The sequence below is a fragment of the Marmota flaviventris genome, chromosome 9 (assembly GCF_047511675.1).
Source record: "Marmota flaviventris isolate mMarFla1 chromosome 9, mMarFla1.hap1, whole genome shotgun sequence".
Taxonomy (NCBI): domain Eukaryota; kingdom Metazoa; phylum Chordata; class Mammalia; order Rodentia; family Sciuridae; genus Marmota; species Marmota flaviventris.
In genome coordinates, this window is record NC_092506.1 from 51,093,300 (window position 1) to 51,106,466 (window position 13,167).

At 48.6% G+C, this 13,167-nt stretch overlaps 1 protein-coding gene and 1 long non-coding RNA gene across 3 annotated transcripts in view; one reads left to right on the forward strand and one right to left on the reverse strand.

Moving 5' to 3' along the window:
• Window positions 1-9,561, reverse strand: part of Mical2 (microtubule associated monooxygenase, calponin and LIM domain containing 2) — a 206,583-nt gene extending 197,022 nt beyond the window's left edge. For both annotated transcript variants that reach the window (XM_071616384.1, XM_027942426.3), the window contains exon 1: window positions 9,410-9,561. The gene's annotated coding sequence lies outside the window, so the exon portion shown is untranslated. The remainder of the gene's footprint in view (window positions 1-9,409) is intronic.
• Window positions 560-8,675, forward strand: LOC114098272 (uncharacterized). Its single transcript, XR_003583712.3, has 3 exons — window positions 560-646; window positions 1,546-1,676; window positions 8,428-8,675. It is a non-coding gene; the product is annotated as an uncharacterized lncRNA (long non-coding RNA).
• Window positions 9,562-13,167: the final 3,606 nt, after the last annotated feature.

Here is a 13,167-nt window from a genome sequence, read left to right on the forward strand (position 1 = left end):
ATGACCATCTGCTCAGTGTGCACTTCCAATGCCTGGAAGGCACACAGGCCTCCTAAGCTCCTCCCACTAAGCCCATCTGCCTGAAGGATTAGCTCCCACCATACTCTTCTATGGCCCTGCCACTCTACCCCCAGCCTCAGCATCACCCCCCCACCACACTTTTCCACATCTCCCAGTGCTCTTACTCAGCCCACCTCTGCCTGTGGAAATCCCACCCATCTTCCAACAAGTCCTGCCTCCTCCAGGAAGTTCCAGCTGGCCCTTGATTAGTGGCGCCTCAGGCATTCTATACACTATCTCTTGTGCAGCCATCAGCCAGCTTGCTGAATGCACCCACCTCCAGGCATCAGAAGGATGCTCAGCTCTTGGTCCTCCAGGGCCTCCAGTGCAACAGCTGCACATTACCACTAACTAGCCCTGGCCTATGGTTCCCGATGCCCCCCACCAGGTACTCTATTTACATTCCTTTCTGGATTCCCTCCTCCTCCTCCTCCCAGCTGACTCATCCCACACCCCATTTTCTCTCAAGGTTCAGCAGGCAGTTAATTAGAGATAAAAAGGGCAATCTCCATCAACATGGTGTCCTTCCCTGTTAAATTCAGCATTTTTGACAAAGATCCTCTGCAGACAAGGGCTGAAAATAAAGGTAAGAATTTGAAACTCCAAGACTCCAAGGAAGGTGTTTTGATAAGGGAAGATCTTGAGAGCAAAGCTAACCAGTGTTAAAGGGTACACATCTTAAATTCAAAGTCAGCAGAATTGTTAGAAAGGGGATAGGGTAGGTGATACTGTCCTTCATTAAGGAAGGGTGACTGCAAAAACAACAGCCATAGACTGACCAAGGATCACCCCAGTGGGAAACGGTGGGTGAGAAGAGACACTGACCTGGCCATGTGACCTTGAACAAGGAACACACCTCTCTGGCCTCTGCTCAGCATCAAGAAGCTTCTGAGCCTCAGTTTCTCCAAGGCTAAGTGAGTAGGCAAGAGTGAGAGGCAGATAATCTTTGATGACACTTTCAACCTAACATCCCAAGGTTCTGTGACCTACTGTCTGCCCTCCTCTTTCCAGGGAGGTCAGTGAAGCAACCCCCTCCCTCCTCCACCCCCTCCTCCCCTCAAGCCCCACCTGAGTCCAAAGGGAAATGTAGTGCTAAAGATCTCCCTGCCAGTCCTCAGACACACATGAGAGCAGACCTCAGCCCTGCAGGTGGCAGGATGGAGCACGGGTGGAGGAAGGTGATGGTTGCTATGGACACAGAAATGATCCTCTCATTCATACCATCTGTCTGAAATGGGGGGAGGAAAGACAGTTAGTCGGTGGCCTTCTCTCCCTGGCCTAACTTTTTAAGAGATTACAACTGCCAGCTAAATTTAAGTGCTGCTCTGAAATCAGGACATATAAGGTCTCTCAGCCTGGATCTGAAGGGTTTCATCATGGTAGAGCTGGAGAGCAATGAAGAATTAAACTTGGAGGCCAGCTAAGTGGTATTATGTGGCCATGCCAATGAAAGGTCTTTAAAAATAGCCTCTCACTTCTCTCGAGCTGAAGATAAAGATGAAGTCTCAGCAATAAACAGACATCTGCTAGAAGCTTCTAAAGAAATACCACATAAACAGCCTGCAGCCCTCTCCAGGCAGCATCCAGCTGCCAGGGGGAGGAGGAGGGATCCAGAGGTGAGGATTGTGGAGGAGTGTGGCAGGGTGGAGGGCCAGGAGGAGGTGGGGTTGCGAGGCTGAGTGGGGTGGAGATGGACTCCCTACGGTAGGGCCAACTGGGCAGAGGAAGTTCAGCTTGTTAGTAAAGGGAGAACTGGCTGCCTGTGAGGGAAACCAAGGCTCACCACCCACCCACAGGACTTTCAGAATGTCATACGGAGAACTCCACACCCGTCTTTCACTTTGGAAATGGGTCACTCTTTAGAAGTGTGGGGGGGGAAATGACATTCTGAATGTGTACCTAGGCAAGGCACTTCACAAATATTTTAATTTCATCTTTACATCAATCCCTTGAGATAGATGTAATTACCTCCTTTTTTATAAACTAAATACTAGGGCTCAAGAACTCGCCTGAGGCCACGTGGCTAGGATTGGAACCCAGGTCTGTCTAAACTCGTTTTTGTTTGTTTTGCTCTATTACCTGCATTCAGAATATGCCCCTGAGGTCTATTCTCAGTGCCCAGTTTCTTCACATCCCCACATCTAACACAAGGGATCCCTAAAGGGTAGAGGTGACAAAATAGAGTGGAGGGGGCAATAGTTAGGCTTCAGTTAACTTCAGTAGCTGCCCGAGTTTCCACAGCCCTCTGGGCCCTGTGTCTTCACCTATTGGTCACTTCCCAGCAGGTCCGAGGGAAAGCCATGGTTGAAACAGGTGCAAGGATATATCTAAACTATATCTGGGAGGATCTACCAGAGACTGGGGACAACTGCCAATGAGAAGAGAACAGAGGGCTGAAGGGCGAGGGAAGCACTTACTTATTAATTATGTTCCCTTTGTATGAATATTAACCAAGCGTCTGTGTGCATGTGGGGGCAAGTACCACTGATGTATGTATGGGGGGTAGTGAGAACCTTGTATCCATGTACGTGTATAGGGGAGTACCAAGTATTTATGTAAGTGTTGTTGGGGGAAGGAGCAGTAAACTGCTCTTAAGAGAGCCCAAGATACCAAATACAAAATAATACCCAAGCTGGAGAAGAACACCTGGGTCATGAAGAACTCCTAGGTCCCCTGGTTGAGGTGCACCTAGACTCCAGAAGCAGGCTGAGATTTTATCCAGTGCTTCCTCCCTCCTTCCAAACACTGATGCCTGGGCAGATGGCCAGGAAGCTCTGCCAGCATGGGATCCAGAGTCCCCAAGACCCCACGGGACATTTCCTAAGGAAAAGAGACTGAACCCTGTCTTTGGGAGTACGGAAAGAGGCCTCCCTAGTGCCCCTGCTTATGCTTCTCTTCCATTCGCCCTTTCAACTGGCTATCAGACACCTCCTTCCTCCAAGCAGGAGCTCCTGGTTTTCTGGTTTTATCTGTGCATCAGATCGTGCAAATACCAGCTGTTCTGATGCGTGGAGCTGACAACAGCCTGACTTTATGGCAGCCGAGGACATGCACGCAGCACCTCCACCTCGCATTCTGCTCCCCAGGGATGAGCAGTTGTCCAACAGGGGTCTGCAGACTGACCTCCCCATAAACCCTGGGTTCACTCTGCTCCAGGAGCAGCTCTCCTTAGTGACCCAAAGGTCTAACTGACTCTTTCTCCAGCCATTTCTTCATCTTCCCATATACCTCATTTTCCCAACTCTCAGCAATATTCTGAGATCTCACAAATCATCGCCAAATACAGTTAGCACCCTGATAAGTGGCCAATGCTGGCCATTCAGGGACCTGAGAGGCACCTCAGCATATGGACACTATGGTGGCAAGGTCAGCACGGGGCATTCTCAGACCCATGCTAGGCTTCTGGACAGGGTGCGTCAGGAGCATGGGCTGTTGCAGCAGCTCAGGGACCAGCAGCCCCTGTCCAACTCCTTGCTGCCTTCCTCTTGCTGCCATCACAAAGGGCATTTGCAATGGATGTCCCCCATTGCCCAGGGAAGGAGAGAAACCTGAGTTTTAAACCATCAGGAAACAGTTACTGTTTTGGGGCTGCCCTTACCTCTGTTCCCCCAAAAGAATTCCGAGCGAGGCTTGGAAAGAATACAGGTGCTGCAAGGTATCCAGACAGCTGCAGGGAAGTGGAGACTTGGGGGTAGAGGAAAGCAGGGAAATGACCTTGACCTTCAGGGGAGAGAAACATTAGTCCTTTTTTTTTTTTTTTAAGGGTTTTTAGTTCTAGCCCTAAAAACACAACACTATCCAATACCCACAGCTGCCTGCCAGGCCCCACTGAGACAGGAGTAACTTTTCCCATGATAACTATGGTCATATTTGGATGCACGGGCAGGTGCAGAGCAAGCACATGAAGAAACCAGGCCACACATGGCCACCACAAAAGACTATATTTGGGATGCAGGGATGGATATTCCTGGACAGCTGACAGAGAAGGAAGAAGCTCAGAATCAGACCCACAGTGGGCTCAACCCTTCAGTGAGGCTTTGTTTGTGACTAGAGGGCCCATGTCACCTATCACACTGACCAGCACTGAATTCTGAGACCAGATGATCCATGCTTTAGAAGGAGGCACCTTATCAGCCCGGAACAGCCATGCTTTCCAGGTTGGGGGAGGGTGCAGGGAGAAAACAGAAGCTGGAGGGGGGAGGGTCAGGGCACCCAAGTGAGCTGAGCAGAGTGTTGGGGCATCAGGCATTTTCCCAAGAGAACAAGACGGTCCCCTGGAGCCAGCAGCTCGGCCCTGTCTGCTTTGTGCTAACACACTGTATCATTTTATTTTGGCTGATGGCTCAAACTCCTTGAATATGAAAATCAAAATGGAGAGCCTAACATTAGAAAGATCTCATTTGGGGAACAGTAAAACAATATTCTCAGGAAGGAAAGGGAGGAAGCGCAATGGGGAGGAGGGCAAGATTTCATGGTTGTCTTATATTTTTCTCTTTCCTAAGCCCCAGTTTTCTTTATTTCCTAAGCCCCAGTTTTCTTTATTTCCTAACTTGTAACAAGACCAGGATGTTCTTTAAAATAATGGCCCTAGGAAATAGCAAAATTCCAGTAGCCCTGTGGTTTTACATATATAGCTACACCAAATATACGGATAATTATGTCTACTCATTCCAAATCAGTTGGAGTCCTCTTTTATAAGAGAAAAAAAATTTTTTTAATATTTGAATTTTTCATTATAAAAATAAAATATTTCTACTCTGAAAATTTTGGAAAAAATACTAAGTAGTGAACAATAAAAGGAAAAAAATCAACTCTGGTACTGCCATTCAGAGAGAGACTTAAAATTTTGTTCTCTCTCTTCCTAGTGGAAAAGACTGTGTTTAAAAAAGAAAGAAAGAAAGAAGCCAGCCAACAGAAAACATAATAAAACAAAAATTCAACTCTTCATTTTGAGGGCTCTTTCAGAGAAGGGGCTTCTACAGGGTGGAGGTGGGATAAGGAGACATGTCCCAAAATGCCAGCACTCAGAAGGAGATGGGGCAGGAGATGCCTGTCTGAAAGGCATTGTCAAGAAGGGCAGGTGCATCCTTTCCCTCCCTCCCGAGCCTCTGGTCTCCTGCAAGATGCCAGTGGTGACACTTAACTCTACAGAAAAAATTCAGAGAACAAACAGGTCATACATGTTCATTTTCTTACATGCCCTGTCCCCTCTACATTTGCAGATGAATGGTGTTTGGAGAAACACTCCATCACTCACCCAAGTGTGAAGCAGGTTCAAGAAAGCTCTAGAAGGCAAGAAAAACACTGCTCAGAGAAAGAGGGAAAAGTTGTGTGGCATTCTCCACCAAGCCCAGCACCAAAGACCTGGATCATAGCATAGTCATGACTGTGGCGGAGTTCAAAGCTTGAGCAAAAATGACCTCAGTCCCCATCAGCCCACGTGGGATCTTCAGAAGCCAGTTGCTATCAGGGCACTGATGTGGCCCTCTGGGCTCCCTACCATAAATCAGTCAGTGAGGGCCAGCTCTGCTTCAGGATGTCCATAGACTGATGCTTGCTGGGGAAACAGCCACATGTGAGCAAGTCTTTTTTTTTTTTTTTTTTTTTTGGAAACCTCTTTTGCAAACACGTGCTTGGCAGTACACAACCCCCAACAGGGTTCAGTCCATTCCAAACACATTTCTTGATTGGCCATAACACTGGACAGATGCTCACTGAGTCTCTGCCAGGTCCTCCACACACGACTTTACTCTGTGTATCTTGCATGGCATAGAAGAGAACTCTAGTCTCAAGGGGTTTGCCGTGCTCTGGGAGGGTAGAGACAGGCACTTAAAACAGAGGGTAAAGCTGAGTGAGAGGAGGGGAGCTTCTCTCAATTGAAACAGGCATGAAAGGACCAACGGACAAGTGCCGCATGCACATTGCTCCTGACTCCAATAAACCACTGTAAAGATCATTTCTGGCAACGAAGCATATCCAAATACAGACAGGTGATACCAAAGAAATACTGCCCATTCTGTTCTGTGCAGTGATGACAGTGTGGCTTTGCAAGAAAAGATTCTTTTTTTAAAAGATCAATACTGGATTATATAGGTACAAAATGACATGACGTCAGAGGTTTGCTTTAAAATACTTCAGGAAGAGAGAAGAGAGGGAAAGGAAAAAGACATAATCTGACAGTCTTGGTGGCTAATAAAGCTGGGTAAGGAGTATATGGGTCTCATTAGACTATTCTAGTTTTAAGTGTTTGAAAATGTTCATAATATTTTTTTTAAATTTTTTATTGTTGGTTGTTCAAAACATTACATAGTTCTTGACATATCATATTTCACACTTTGATTCAAGTGGGTTATGAACTCCCATTTTTACCCCGTATACAGATTGCAGAATCATATCATAATATTTTTTTAATAATGGGCAGTAACACATCATGGTGGATGTCCTTAGTGAAAGGCTAAGGAAATACAGAGCAAGGAGGACTTAAGAGAACCAGAAAATAAATCTGAGTGTTTTTTTAAAATATTTTTTTAATTGTCAGTGGTCCTTTACTTTAGTTATTTATATGTGGTGCTGAGAATCAAACCCAGTGTCTCACACATGGTAGGCAAGTGCTCTACCACTGAGCCACAATCCCAGCCCATTTATGAGTGTTTTAAAGCCATTTTATGGTGGGGTGAGAAGACATGTTCACACTTAATTACAATATAGAGTAGGGAGTAGTCAGTCCAGCAAAGGAACTCTCCCCACCAAGCTCTAGAGTTCAGAGGACAGCCACAAGGTTTTCCTGCTTCCCTTAATGTTTTATCCCTCCCCCTCAACAGACCAAGGCTGGAATCCAATCTTATCTCACTAACTTTCTAATGGGGGCAAGTTACAACATTTCTGAGTCTCAGTTTCCTGGTCCATAAAATGGGAACAGCCCCATCTACATCTTCAGAGGGCTAATGCAGGGCTCTCATACAAAGAATGAAATGTCCCAGCATGGTGAACAGTATTCTCTTCCCTGGCTCTTTAAATAACAGAGACTGTTAGTCCTCTGAGGACTAACAATGTTCAGCCCAAATCTTTAGCCAAGCCTCTGCACCAAGAAGGCAAGACCTCTACTCTTCATTAGTGGGGAGAGAAGGGAGCAGGTGCATGGCTAGAAAGAAAACCCAGACAGGGGTATGAGCATGGCAGAGAGAATAAAGATACACCCCAATCATAAGCAAAAAAGGAATGGGGATTACCTGGATGCTCCTTGTAGCTCCTGGGAATGGAACTTCACAGCCACAACCAGCCATAGTCCTTAAGCTAATTTATACTAAAGTATAATTGATTGGTATCTAGCTGAGATTTTCTTTTGGAAGAAGGGACGAGCAGAAAGACAAAGCCCTAGGCCCAAAGAAGAAAGTGGACAGAGATAAAAAGTGATGTCATTTTTATAAAGGTATGTCAAACTGTATTTCAATCAGACCACAAACACAACTAGCATACCTCAGCACCTGCCTTCTCCCTCCAAAGAAGAAAAAAAAAAAAAAAAGAAGGAAGAAAGGAAGGAGATAGAAAGAAGGAAAGAAAAAGAAAAGTCATAAAACTGGAATCTGTTTTAAGGTCAAGGTTATTTCACCTAAAATAGTCTTTTCAGACTAATGGAAAAGTCAACTCTCAAAGATGAGGCCAAGTCAATGGTGGAAAGAGCACCCCCCTCCCAAAAAAAAAAAAAAAAAAAAACAGTGCCCCCAAACCAGCAGTCAATCCCTCCCTGTCATATCATGGCCAGCACTATCCATCACCCTTGACCAGAGGACAGTGTAAGCAACGAGTTTGCAGGTTGAATAACATAGGCTAACCTGGGTCAGTTCATGTGTTTTGCTAAAGAAACATCTCCTGAAATCCTGGTGGACAGAATCCTCCAGAGGCCAGAAGGCTTCAGTCAACCTACAGGGAAGCCACAGTTTCATGCATAGCATTCCACTTTCCACAGCCTTAGGGTAGCAGAAGAGGCTCTGGACTTAGCATGGACAGAGCCAAGACCTGGCTCAGACACTTTCTCTTTCCCCATCTCTAAAATGGAATGAGGAGAGTGGGGCAAAAACTCAGTCATTTTGGAGAGTAACCAGTGAAATCAGTTGCAAAAATGCCCCAGGACCAGAACTGGTGCCCAAGAGGTGCTTAATAAATCCATCTTCCCTCTGCCTGAAGAAGGCCAGTTCTTACTGCAATTAAAGTCTCCAGAACATCACTTGGGGCTGTCCTGGGGACTCAAAGCCCATTTGTTGGGTCCTCTGCCCCTACCGAAGGGACTGACACAGAGAGGGCACTAGTGCCAGGGAACCCAGGCAGGCAAATGTGGAGGACAACTGACTGTTGGCTTTTTCCACGTAGGACCTGTCCACAAGGGGGCTGGTTAGTGACTTCATCCTTCACCCAAACCACTGAAGACCAGACCAGACTGTCAGCAAGAGCGCCAGCACGCGAAGCACACCCACAGGTCCTATGGCTTACAAATGAAAGCTCTTTCCGCTTTAAGAACCCAGGATCCAGAACAAACAATGTGGAAGGAGACACACGTTTACTCTGGTTTCAACACGCCTCTTCCCTATCCAGTAAAGGCCGTTCCCAGCTCTGACAGATGAGGCTGGCCCGGATAAAGTTAACCCCACTTGCTCCGCGGGTCAGCCGCGGCAGGGACTGCGGGCAAGACCCCACCTTTCCCAACGGGCAGTCAGACAACCACAGGGAGGGCGCCGGGGACGCCGGGTCCCGGGTGCTCCTGGGCCTGCGGTGAAAGCCCACTGCTGGGGCATGCGATGCCGAGAGGACAGTGCTGCGGCCCCGGCCCCAGCCCGGGTCCCAGCCCACAGCCGGCCTAGCCACTGACATTTGGCCCAACTTAACTTCCTGTTATTAAGGAGGGAGAAGAATGGGGAGGGGGGGGCGCCCAGTGAAGAGCCGAAAGGACATAAAGGGCGCGGAACCCAAATCCTGTGAAGCTAAGTTCGGGAAGGACCCGCTGGATGACAGGCGGCACTGCTGGCGCGTTGCGCCCACCTCGCTCTAACGTTTGGGATTTTCTAGGATTAGAATCGCAGGGTTTGGGTGTTTGAGAGAGGAGTAAGAGATAGCTCGGGTTATCAGCAGGTTTTCGTTACGTTCTAATTGGTTCGGAGGCTTGACCTGGGGCGCCGTGGGCTCCATCGACTATAACACCTGCTCGCAGCGCGCTCCGCCGGGTGGGTTTGAGACGTGGGATGCCGCGGCCGCACCTGACCCTCCCGGGCGCAGGGCAGGGCTCAGAGTCCAGACACCGCTGGCACAGTTCCCACCCGCGCCCGCCCGCCCGAAGCTCACGCCGCCTCCGCCTTACCGAGAGACTCCTGGGCAGCCTGGCCTCGGATCAGCGCCTGCTCCGCCTCAAGCTGTGGGCTCAGCGGTCGAGACCCGGCGGCCGCCTGCGGAGCTGAGAGCTAGCGAGGCGGCCCAGCGCAGGCTTAGCCGGCCGGGCGCCTGCAGTTCTGCGCTGTGCGGCGGTCCGGACTGGGAAACGCCCTCATTGGCGGCGCGGCCAATGACAGGGCATCCGGGGGCGAGGCCCCGCCTCCAAACCCAGGAGCACGGCCAATGGCAGTGCGGCGCGGGGTCCACCCCCGCGCTCTCCCCGCCCTCATGGGGCCGGCTGTCACCACTGCTGCCTCTGGCGCACGTGGGCCGAAGCCCGGCCCTGAGCGCAGGGAGCGGCCCGGCTCTCCCACCCCAAACAGCGCAGGTCGGAGACCAAAACGAAGGCTGACGGGAGCAGGGCGTGGTGATGCTGCGAGATGAAAACCCAGGTGTTGGTATTTTAGTGTCAAGGGAGAGGCAAGGGCTGAGCCTCAAGGTTCTTGGCCTAGGCAGCTGGAAAGCGACTCACTGTCCCCTTTTGGACATGAGGGAGCAGTATAGCACTTCCTGTACTGTGTACACCCTGTCAGTCTCTTTCCTTGGTTTGGTTGGTGACCATCCTGAGCATCAGCAAACTGTTCTGCTAGCTAATAGGCCCTCACTTGAACTGGCCTTACTTTGGATAGAACTTGAAGGAAAAGGGGTGGTGGTGTGGACCATCTGTGTTGATTTGGTCAAATTACCTAAATACCTTCTTTCTTGGGTGTCGCCTTAGTTTCTGCTCTGCCCACCTTTCCCTGTTGCCCAGAGTCACCACAGCTCCAAAGAAAAACCTTGACAGAAAACAGTGTGAGTGAGGTAGAGCCTAGAAGAAATATGAAGCACTTTAAAGAGTGTAAGTCATGCAAGACACCTGGGACACACTGCTGTAGCAGTGATCATGAACTGAGCAGACTCGTGGGCAGATACAATGGCTGACTCACCTCTGGGGCCCAGCTCCATCATGGGGCTTTACCCAAGGTAAGCATCAATAAATGTTCCTGGAACAGATGACCCAGAGGGAGGAAAACAGGCAGGTTTGGGCAATGAGCAAACAGTACTATGGCTCCAAGCTGCTGGAATTCCCCAGCACAAGACCACCTTCAGGAAAGACCACTTTCCGTTGCCAGGAAAGTACAAACAGAACAGTTTGTCCCCAAAACCTGGGGTCTATTTTTTCTCTTATTCTTTACTACCCCTGGCCTTTTGGATTTTCCCAGGTGTTGTCCCACCTGACAGATCTCTTAGCATCTTCAGAATTTAATCAACTTCGTACAGATGAATTTTTCCCAAAAGCTGTCCCTGCTCAGTTTACACAGCTCAATCAGCACCAACTCAGAGGAGCAATATTCCATTCTGATGGAACTAGGCCTGTGACATCAGTTGACAGATGGTCCTCAACACATGATCTCATTTGAGCCTGGATCTACAGGGATACATTTCTATTATCACCCTGTTTCCCAGATGTGGAAACTGAAAACTATGAGTAAAGCATCTTGTCATATGGTTAGTAAGTGTGGATTTGACCCAGATCTATCTGATTCCAGAATTGGCATAACTACTGGTGGCCTAACCACAGTGTCTGGAACCTCTAATAGCCATGACTCTGGGACACTAGATAGGTCAGGTCTGTTCGTGAAAGAACTGTTCCAGCCTGACCCACCGCTAGTCCATTCACGCATTCTGTAGAGCTCAAGTCTGTTGTAAGAAAGAGGAGACACTGCTGACCTGGCCCTGTCTTCTTTGCAGAATGATATAGCAGACTCAAGACAGTGAGGAGCTTTAGGAAACCCCTTTATCTCTGTCTCCAGCTTGATTTCACTGGACAAGACCTGTTGCTATTGGCCCGGGCCTGAGACCCCCAAGTTGTGGATGGGGATGTAGGCAGAGTCATTTATTCATTTAACAAACCCTATCAAGATCTAGATGTGCTTCCTGTACTCATGTAACTAATAAGGCAGCAGATAAATCATCAGAAGCACATGATGCTATGGGAGCTGTATTATTTATTGTTCATTTTTTTTTATAATTCCCATTGCCTTATCTATAGCACAATGTTTTCCCTTCAGATTAAAGCAAATTTGTCATTATTTCAGGAACACTGTGGGCCAATGAAGTTTTTAACAGAGATAGCATTGCTCAGTACAGAAGTTCTAGCAGCTCAAAAATGAGAAGTTGCCATTGCATTCCTAGAACTCTGCCTCCTCTCCTCCACTCCCAATCCTTATCTCAGGGAGCTCAACTGAGAAAGACCCTTGCTAGCTTAGCCTGGGGCCTGTGTTTTTCCTTGGATATAGGACAAGCTGGGAATTGATGGGAGCTACCTGGATAGAGGGAGACACACCTTGGGACTTCTTGGGTCAGAGCCTCTTGTCACCTCATACAAGCCAACCTTGCTGACCATCTCCCCCAGAAAGAGGAGAAGAGTGGGTTCAGGATGTCATACGGCAAAATGATCACCAGGGAATGTCCTGCTGGAATTTTCTGGAAGTTTATACAACTCAGCTCTTTCAAAGGGAAGATCACACAATGTTAAGAGTGGACCTTAGAAGAAATATTATCTAGCCCCTTATCAGATTAAATGAATGAATGGAGGCGCAGATGTAAGGAGGCCCTTGTGAGGGTCCCAGAGGAAGTGAGTGGGTTCCAAGTCTCCCACAGCCTTTTCTCGCTCTTGGTACACCAGGCAAATTCAACCTCCTGATGGAGCCGCTCTATGTTCTATATATAATCACAGCCACTTCCCTAGCCTGCTTTTCTAGAATGCTGCCTGTGGAGGTTGTCTGGGAGATGCAGATGGCTACTTAGCATCAGAAGGAGGGAGAGAAGGAAGGCCCGGATTCATCCCTAAAAATATCTTCATCTCCGACTGAAGCAATGAGCCTCCGCAGCCCCACACATGCCCGCCTCTGAGGGCACTCCAGCTGGCAGTCCTTGTCATCATCAGCATCCACCTGACCGTGTTCTGAGAGGGCTGAGGGGCCTATGGTCTGGCTTCCCTTTATTTCCAACCTAGCACTGTGCTTGAAGAAAGGTCAGCGTGGAACAGGGTGAATTCCCCAGCAGGAGATTTTCCGTAGAGAGGCCAGGATGCCTCTGAAGGCATTTGAGTGGCAGAGCAGAGTTTTACAAGTATTCCTGGCCATCATCTTGTCCTCCTTTCCATACATTCTGGCAAGGGGTTAAATAGTGAGTGTGGCACTCACTAGCTTCCTCCCAAGCTACTATCAGAGGGCTTTGGTCTTTCAAGAGGAGGAAAAGGAAGGCTGCTATCTATTGAGTCCACTGACCTGGTCAAAAGATGAGCTAGAGGCCACTTAGCCCCAGGCTACCTTGGGAGCTATCTTTGGAAAGAATTTTCTAAGCCAGGAAGTAGAAACATTGGTACCTCCCTCCAACAGACTCAGGGGTGCGTGAGAAGCAAGATTACCAGGGCCTTGTTCGAGCCCCTTATCATCCTGATAGGCCTCAGAAGGCACCCGTTGTTTATGGATACGACAGAGAGAAGTTTTTAAGGCCACTAGAAACTTGTCAGGTCTACCCCACTTCCACTGGATTGTCCAGAGGCAGTTTGGGGAAGAAATGGCCCTTCTCTTGGGACCTGCCCAAATTGGTAATGTCCTCGGAGATGTCACAGCACTTTGGGGAATGTGCACACATTGCCAGCAATTGGGAGGAAGTCGGGGGCTGGAGAGCCAAGAGCAG